A 10090-nucleotide genomic window follows, 5' to 3' on the forward strand; every position below is an offset into this window, starting at 1 on the left:
TAAAGCTCGCTTGAACTTTGCTTCCGCTATGCCAGTACGTCAGCGTTTTTGCTGCTTATGAACCAGTATGTCGGTGCCTCTGCTTTTTATGAACCAGTATGTCGGTGTCTTTGCGATGAGCCAATGTTTAGGCGCATTAAGCTAAGTGAGACGATCTTTCGTCAGGTCGATAGATCACTTATTGCGATTGTAATCAAACTGACTACTTAATCATGTCAAATTGCTTATAGGGGCTAACTGGCGTACCAAGGAACCCAAAATTGCTGTATGAGGTTGAAATAACTGCTCTGAGTGGTTGAGCGTTCTGTCGCCGCTGCAATGCCTCTGGCACAACGATTTGGCTTTGTCGCCAGATGCTGAAATCTAGCGCCAGGCGCTGAAATCTGTTGCCAGACGCTAGATGTTGTCGTCTGGCGCTGGAGTAGGGTCTTCCCTATTCTGCTGCACCTGTATTTATCTTTGACTATAGGACTTTGCCAATTTCTTTAATTATTTTAGGGTTGACCTAAGGTTTAATGTCGCTTGACTCATTGACTTGACACGACTCAAGGCATAAACTTGACTCGCTGTGATTGACTCAAGGTTGACTCGACTCAAAGTGTTTGACACATGTGTTAGACTCAAATCAAGGTGATATCATGACATGACTCAACGTGTACATGACTCGTGTGTGCATTGTAGTATAATCGTGCGACTCAAAAATGTAAAAAAGCAAAAATTTTCCGTCATTTTTGTGGAGGGTATCGACTTTCTCCCAAAAAAGAAAGACGCGAACAAAGAAAGAAGCGAAGTTTTTGAAGGTGCATGTTGAATGAGATTAATCCGTTAACGTTGTCTCTTATAGTACAAGGATTGTAACGTCTTAGACTATCCTAGTTGACTCGATAATGAAAGTATTTAGGTAACTTAGGCGCGGAGGCTAAGCACTTCATACTTTGTGATGCAATGATGATTAATGAGCGATTTTTACATGACAAGGCATGCTTCAGCGTTGTGTTAAGATTTCATGACAATGGGTTCCTAAGGGAAAGTATATTTGGTCATGTATCTGTGCGGTGTGTGAAAGTGATTCTAAAGTTAGACCGCAAGGGCTAAATGTGTGGGAAGATATAATTTTTAGAAGAGTCAAATGATGGTGACTCTTAGAGTAGGTAAGCTAATGATGTAAGGATCAAGCCCCCAAGTCTAGCTCTAAGTAGATAGGGATGAGCATAGGAAATTCCTATATATGACCATGATGTGTGAATGTGAATGCATGTTTATTACGGCCGCACCTCGATGTGAGGTTGCCTACGTATCTGTTAGGAATCAGGCCGAACGTAGCTCTAGCCGAACCTCGCACAAGTGTGTGTATATGATATGTCCATTTTATATAGTAATTTACCCCCGTCCCTTAGTCATAATTAGTAGTGTTTTTGGCTCTTTCGAGCCACTTTTATTACTAATTTGTGTTTTCTAGTGTTTTCGTAGTTTTAGTTGTATTTTACAGGAAATTGCACTTTTGGAGCATTTTCCCGGGTTTTATGGATCAACTACGGAAGCTAGAAGGACACGACCACTTTTGGAGCCCAGGATCGGTGAGAGCCGATGATTAAGGGCTCGGTATGAGATACCGAGGCTATTGGATCGTTTAATCAAGACCCGATGAGGAAACTTAGATTGGGCCGAGGAATTTAGCCCAATCAAAATCCAAGCCTCGAAAAAGAAGACCGGGCCCGATCGGGCAAGTATACGCCCGATCGGGTGAGCATAAGCTCGATCGGGCGCGGCACACCAGCAGCGGGCAAGGCAAAAAGGCGCGCCCGATCGGGCGCGTGTTTCTGGAAGGCTTTGTTAGACGAGCACTTAGTTTCAAATGAGGAGTTGTTTAGTTGGTTGTTTAAGTACGATTTATGTACGTAATTTTGGGATTACCTTCTTATTTAGATTTTCTCTCTCTACTTAGGATATTTCTCTCTCTAGAATTATCTCTCAACTTTTGTTCTTAATTACTTCCATTAATTCAGATTTCCTTTGGTAACAATTTCTTCTCCTTTAATTTCATCTATTTCATTTACTTCTTTGATTATGTTTTGTTTTATTTATTTGATTACTTCAATTATGATTATGTGTGAGTAGTTTCATTCTAGGGTTTATGGGGATCCATAATTAATATGAAGGGATAATTTGTTATTATTGATTATTGGTATTGCACGATAACTTCTTATTGAATTGTTTTAATTCTTTGCAATTAGATTATGAATCGAGCAGATGTAATTTGGTTGTGAATGTTTAGCAATATTGAATTGATGAATCGAGCATATGTTAATTTAATATTAAAGGTTATTTTCAATAGGAACTTAGATCTAGTAAATTGCAAGAGCCTGTTAGATCTATGTTGATTAATAAATTGCGAGAGCCTGTTAATCATGTTATTTATGCAATGTTAATTATTAATTATTATGTTTTATCCCGGAATATTAATTATTGGTGAACCTGTGACCCTAGGTTTTCTTATTATTGTTTCTTTTCTCCCTAAACTTATTCTTCGTAGTATAGAATTTATTCCCAAAAATATTGGTTACTTAGATAATTTAGATTATAATAAATAATTAGGAGTAAAAAGACTTGTTTCCCTCTGGAGTTCGACCCTACTTCCCTATCTACTTAGTTAGAGGACTTAGGTATTTACTTTTGATTAGGGGATACGACTTTACCCTATCAAAATTTGGCGCCGTCGCAATCACTCTAAGGAGTGGTTCACATTATGATGGACCTCCTATGCCAAAGGAAGATAGACCAGTTCCTGATCTAGATTCCTCTATACCAAACGCTAATCCTGCTAGCCCTGCAGGGCTACAAATAGATACTAACCCTACTAATGCTTCTGTGCAGGGTAAATCGTAGGATAAGGGAGGAGATGTGCAAAGCCCGGTTATCAAGCTTCCATTCCCTAATAGACAACTGAAGAGTAAGCTTGATAAACAATTCGGTAAGTTTTTAGAGGTAGTGAAAAACCTGTAGGTAACAGTTCCTTTTACTGACTTAATCACTCAAGTTCCTGCTTATGCTAAATTTATGAAAGACATTCTGACTAGGAAAAGGGCCTTTAATGAATAGAAACTGTAGCTTTTACAGAGGAGTGTAGCGCTTTATTGCAAAACAAATCCCCTCCTAAATTAAAGGATCCCGGTAGTTTTTCTATCCCTTGTCATATAGGGAATGTTTTTATTGATAAAGCTTTGTGTGATTTGGGTGCTAGTGTCAGTGTCATGCCATCGTCTGTCTGCGCTAAACTTAATATGGGAGAATTAAAAGTTACTAATATAACTTTGCAAATGGCAGATCGTACGGTAAAATACCCCTTAGGTATTTTAGAGGACGTCCCTGTCAGAGTTGGTAAATTTTTTATTCCTGTTGATTTTGTTGTGTTAGACATGGCAGAGGATACACAAATACCCATTATATTAGGTAGGCCTTTTCTCCATACTGCAGGAGCAATTATTGATGTTAAAAATGGTAAACTAACCCTTTCTGTAGGTGACGACAATGTTACTTTTAATTTAGGGAAGGTTTTGAAAGGGCCTATGCTAGAGGAGAATTGTTGCTATATTGATGTAATTGATATAATGGATGATATTTGTGATGATATCTTGCCACAGGTTCTTGCGAAGGATCCCCTAGAGGAAGTTCCTGCGGGAATTTATCTAGAGACAATGCAAGCGTTTGGGGTAATGAGGTACAAGATATTGAAAAAGCTCTTTCCTTAACAGAGTTAAGCCCCAAGGAAACAATGAAGGTAGTAAATTTAGTTTAGGAATCAAAACCTACAGAGGTCAAGAAACCTGAGCTAAAACCTCTCCCTTCTCATTTAAAATATATTTTTCTTGATGAACAGGAACTATACCCCGTGATCATCAATACTGCACTTACTGACCTACAAACTTCCCAACTTCTAGGGGTTCTCAAAACCCATAAGAAAGCTATTGGGTACAATATTGATGATCTCAAGGGTATTACCCCTGATTTTTGTATGCACAGGATACATCTAGAGGACAACTATAAGCCCTGCATTCAACCCCAACGAAGATTAAATCCCAACATGCATGAAGTAGTCAAGAAGGAGGTTATGAAATTACTTGATGCAGGTATTATCTATCCTATTTCTGACTCCAAATGGGTAAGTCCTGTGCAAGTAGTGCCAAAAAAAGGTGGGATGACTGTGATAACAAATGAAAAAAATGAATTAATTCCCACTAGAACTGTAACAGGGTGGCGAATGTGCATTGATTATCGTAGATTAAATATCGCCACTAAAAAGGACCACTTTCCTCTTCCCTTTATAGATCAAATGCTTGAGAGGTTAGCTAATAATAAATTCTTTTTCTATTTGGATGGGTATTCGGGATTTTTCCAAATTCCGATTCACCCTGAAGATCAGGAAAAACTACTTTTAAATGTCCCTATGACACTTTTGCATATCGTAGAATGCCCTTTGGTTTATGTAATACACCCGCTACCTTTCAACGTTGTATGATGAGCATTTTTTGTTATTTCATAGAGTCTATTATGGAAGTCTTTATGGATGATTTTAGCGTGTATGGTTCTTCGTTTGATTCATGTTTAATTAATCTTGCTAAAATTTTGAAAAGATGTGAAGAGTGCAATTTAGTTCTAAATTGGGAAAAATGTCACTTTATGGTGACAGAGGGAGTAGTTCTAGGTCATATTGTATCTGATAAGGGCATACAAGTAGACAAAGCTAAGATATCAGTGATTGAGCAATTACCTCCCCCAGTCAATGTTAAGGGAGTTAGAAGTTTCTTGGGTCATGCGGGGTTTTATCGCCGTTTTATCAAAGATTTTTCTAAAATTGCTAAACCACTGACTCAGCTTTTGCTCAAGGATGCTCCTTTTATTTTTACTGACGAGTGTCTTGAGGCTTTCAACAGGATTAAGCAGGCTTTGATATCGGCATCCATCATATGTGCTCCCGATTGGAATCTTCCTTTCGAGATCATGTGTGATGCAAGTGACTTTGCGCTAGGAGTCGTGCTCGGATAGAGAAAGGAAAAGGTTTTGCATGCTATTTATTATGCAAGCAAAACTTTGGATGAAGCTCAAGTCAACTATGCCACTACGGAAAAGGAGTTTCTTGCTGTTATCTATGCTTTAGAAAAATTTAGATCATATCTTGTTGGTTCTAAAGTCATTGTTTTTACTGACCATGCAGCATTGAAGTACTTGATATCTAAGGCGGAATCAAAGCCAAGGCTACTCCGATGGGTTCTTTTGCTCCAAGACTTCAACATTGAAATAAAAGATAAAAAGGGAGCAGAGAATGTAGTGGCAGATCACTTGTCACGAATCAGGTATGATGAGGGTAAGGATTCTCTTCCTATAGATGATTCATTCCCTGATGACAACATGTATGCAGTTGTAGAGCAACACCCTTGGTATGCGGACATTGCTAATTATTTAGTGGGTGGTAATCTACCTCTTGACTTGTCCTACCAACAGAAAAAGAAATTCCTTTCTGATGTTAAACATTATTTTTTGGATGATCCTTTTTTGTTTCGTGAGTGTGCAGACGGATTATTTCGCAGGTGTGTTCCCGAATGGGAAGTTCATGGATTTCTTTCCGGTTGTCATACCTCACCTTATGGAGGACATCATGGCCCCACTAAAATGGTGGCTAAGATTAATGAGTCAGGCTTCTATTGGCCCACTATGTTTAAGGATGCTAACACTTTTGTGCAGGCTTGTGACTCTTGCCAGAGGACTGGCAACATTTCGCGGAGGCATGAGATGCCCCAAACCGGGATTCTTGAAGTAGAAATATTTGATGTTTGGGGTATTGATTATATGGGGTCGTTCCTATCTTCCAATGGGAATTGCTACATACTTGTCGCCGTCGATTATGTGTCCAAGTGGGTCGAGGCCATAGCTTCATCAACAAATGATGCCAAGGTAGTCATCAAGCTCTTCAAGAAGACCATATTTCCGAGTTTTGGTGTTCCACAGGCTATTATTAGTGATGGAGGTACTCACTTCCATGAAAGACAATTGGATAACCTCCTTAAGAAGTATGGTGTATATCACAGAACCGGGCTTAGTTACCACCCTCAAACTAGTGGTCAAGTTGAGGTCTCTAATAGGGAAATCAAGGCGATCCTAGAAAAGGTAGTATCCAAGTCAAGGAAAGATTGGAGTATAAAGCTTGATGACACACTTTGGGCATACCGAACGGCATTCAAGACACCAATTGGTACTTCGCCTTATAGATTAGTTTATGGTAAGGCATGTCATCTTCCCGTGGAGTTGGAGTACAAAGCTTTTTGGGCGATCAAGGAGCTTAACATGGACTCTAAGGTCGCAGGTAAGAGAAGACTCCTCCAACTCAATGAGTTAGATGAGTTTAGATTGTCGGCATATGATAGTGTGCGAATCTACAAGGAGAAGACCAAGAAGTGGCATGACAAGAGGATCTTACCAAGAGAGTTTGCACCGGGTGATAAGGTTCTTCTCTTCAATTCTAGATTAAAGATTTTCCCAAGAAAGTTGAAGTCTAGGTGGTCCGGTCCCTTCACTGTCACAAGGGTGAAGAAATTTGGTTCGGTAGAGTTGGTCAATGACAAGGGTGAAGAGTTTATGGTAAATGTCCAACGATTGAAAGTGTATCATGAGGGCGCTACTAGTAGAGATGTGGAGGAAACCCTCCTAACTCCACTTCCAACTTGAGCATCAAGGTGGTAAGAAGGTCGTGCGGGACCTAGATAAACCAGCGCTTTGCGGAGGCAACCCGTATTTCTTGCTTTCTAGACTAGTTTTCCTTTTTCTTTATTTTTATTTTTATTTTAGAGAGGCGAGGAGAGTGAAATTTTACCTTTTATAAGTGTTTTTGTACAGGTTTAGGTTTGAGAGGTAAAGAGACTTAGAAAAATTTGAAGAGGAAAAGAAATAGAAGAAAAAGCTAAGAAAATCCGACTGGGCATGGGCTCGATCGGGCGGAGCTCGCACGATCGGGCGCGAAAGCGAGGAAAATTTTCAGCTATTAATTCGCCCGATCGGGCGAGGCTGCCCGATCGGGCGCGCAAATGGAGTTGGAAATTGGAGCTTAATTCGCCCGATCGGGCGCACTTTTGTGGAAAATCGAGTGAAGGAAAAGATATGTCGGGCGAAGCTCGCCCGACCGGCCGAGTAAAAGGGCGAAATCAAACTTCGTATTCGCGCCCGATCGGGCGGAGCTCGCTCGATCGGGCGCGCAACCAAACATCTGGAATCCCTTATTTTCGCCCGATCGGGCGAGGCTTGCCCGATCAGGCGCGCCTATTTTTGGCCGTCCCTTATACTATTTTCCCTTCTTCCTTTCCTCACTTTCTTCTTCTTTCATCTTCTTCATTACTACTTTCTCTCTCTAAAACCTCCATTCTCACACCTTCAAACTCCCTTATTTTCAAGATCTCCTCCAATTATTCCATCAAAACTCAATTATTTTTGCATATTCTTAATCCTTTCATCTTTCTCTACAATCTACACCAAATTTCTACCACTTTCTCTCAATTTTTATCAAACCCTAAGAGAGAGAAAGCTTCAATTCCTATATTTTTTCATAAAAAAGGGCTCTCAAAAGATCTAGGACCGTAAGGGGGGAAAGCTTAAGGCAACAAGAGCCTAGGGTTGACTTGGAGTTGCAAGTTCCGGGATGGGAGAGGGTGGTCATCACCACCCAAGAGAAAAAGCAAAGGATGATCAATCTCACGTCAAGGCAGGTAATTCCTACACGTTTTGTTCATCACCCCACCCTTGCTAAATTAGGAATTGATAAACCCGTAGAAAAGTTGTTTAAAGGAATTGACATGAGTGGTTTGTTTAACTTGCACTATGATTTTTATAACTATTTGACCTTGGAATTTATTTCTAGTTTTAATGTCATAAAATCTAATGCTTTGATTTCTCATGTTCAATTTAGATTACTTAATAATGATGTTAGATTGACTTTAAAAGAATTTGGCAAATTATTTGAGTTAAAATCGGATAGACCAATTGAACCTCCTCAAGACAACATTGTCGTTGTCTATCAATCCCTCACGAGGGATGCTAACTTGAACCTCCAACATGCCAAGGGCACTTGGATACAACATATATCCCGTGCCAAAGTTTTGGCAACGGTTTGTTGGCCTTACCATCTTTGGGAGGCATGAACCCGCCAATGTTAGGCGGGATGAGCTAGAATTGTTAGGGTCATACATGATACCTAGGATTGATAAGCTCAACATTGTCCATAAGATGGCCAACCACTTCCAAAGGGTGGCCAATGCGGCCGAGGCGGGTAGGTCTAGGGTACCCATTTATTTTGGTGGTCTAGTAACTCACATAGTGGTCAAACACCTTAACTTTGTCCCTAACAATGAAGGGAAGGTAGCCGGCCCAACTATTATGGACCTACCCTATTTAGGTGGCCTAAATTGGATAAATGTCATAGGAGGTGAGACTTGGTGGGTGATTCAAAGGGAATCGGGTAGAAGGGATAATGCTTTTACTTTGCCCAACCCCACCCTTGACCAAATTTGAGAAGGGGAAGCCTTCTTATACTTTTGAGATTAACGGTCAAGGTGAGGTTCAACCACCTCACCCTTCACCACAACCCCACCAATCTCCCCTAGACCACTCCCCTCATCACCATTCACCACACAACCCACCACCTCCACCCTTCACATATGACATTCCCACTTCCTCAACCAACTACAACATTGACCCCAACGCCCCTTATGACTTTTCGACTTTTAGGAGCCAATTGGATAGGATTGAAATGGGGCAAGGGAGAGTCGAGAGTATGGTTAGGGACTTGGACACTAGAGTTGGGTCTATGGATAGACGGGTGGGGTATGTGGAGAGGAACGTCGGAAGGGGTTTGTACCCCATGTATGATGATTATGCACGTCGGGGGGCTATTCCCCCCGATTCACTTGTTCCCGATTGGTTCCAATATCCGCAAGGGGGATACACGGACCCAAGTGCCCACGGTACCTATGTGGACTACTCATCGGTCCATGGTTATGGGACCGATGTTCCTTTTGGTGGGCTTGGGGGGGAATGTGGACCCTAACTACTTTGCAGGTGGTTCGGGTTATTGAGGTGGTGGTTCGAGCCATGGAGGAGCCGGTTCTAGCCATGGGGGAAAGACGTGAAAGTGGAGGGGGCTATTCGAGGATGGACGAGGATGAAAAGTAGGCTACACTCCCAAGTCAATGAGTGCATTGCTTGATTTGGCTTGGGGGTGATCTTTCGCTTGGTAATTCTCTTCCTTTTCTCTTTTTATTTGCTTTCTAGTATAGTTTTATTTGCTTTCTAGTATAGTTTTATTTGCTTTCTAGTGTAGAATTTATTGCTTTCCTTTATGAGAAAAATACAAAAAAAATTGAAAAATAAAAAAAATCCAAAAATACGTTCCAATGAATTGTAAATCATGCTTCCCTGTGCCCCTTACTTGAGAATATTTGTTTTGATTCTTGGTTATTGATAATGAGCATTGTGGATTTGTTGGTCATGATTTGAAGTTTAATTGTTTGGATTCCTAAACATGAGTCAATTTTGCCAACTGCTTGTGAATATAGTGCTTGACTAGTTGATTTGGTTAGGAAATGTGTGATAGTTCCATAGTTCCTGGTATGTCAATGAATTTGAGTATTGGTTTGCAACTATGAGTAGTGTTTCATGACTTATTATTATGCACATGAGGAGGACGAAGGCGTTCATTCTTTTAGGTAGCCTTCAGAGTATTTAGATACATTTGTTCCCTTCTTGCTACCCATGTTGTTGCTTGTGCCCTTTTATTGTTTATTTAGCCACATTACAAGCCTATATGAGCCCCATTGGTTACTAGTCCCAAGCTTGGCTTGGGGGAGCTATTAGTTGGTGAGGTGAGGGAGTTGTGGTGTGCACATTATTTGCACAATGTGGGAATAAAAGAAGAGTAATTGTTCTTTGATTTTTGATTGGAAAATATTAATATGTTGTGTTTCAAAGTTGAAATTTCCAATATGAGTTAAAAAGAAAAAAAAGAGCAAAAGAAAAAAAAAATTTAATGCTCAAATGTTCTATTTGAAGG

Source organism: Chenopodium album, chromosome 6 (assembly GCF_948465745.1).
Source record: "Chenopodium album chromosome 6, dcCheAlbu1.1, whole genome shotgun sequence".
In the NCBI taxonomy this organism is placed as follows: domain Eukaryota; kingdom Viridiplantae; phylum Streptophyta; class Magnoliopsida; order Caryophyllales; family Amaranthaceae; genus Chenopodium; species Chenopodium album.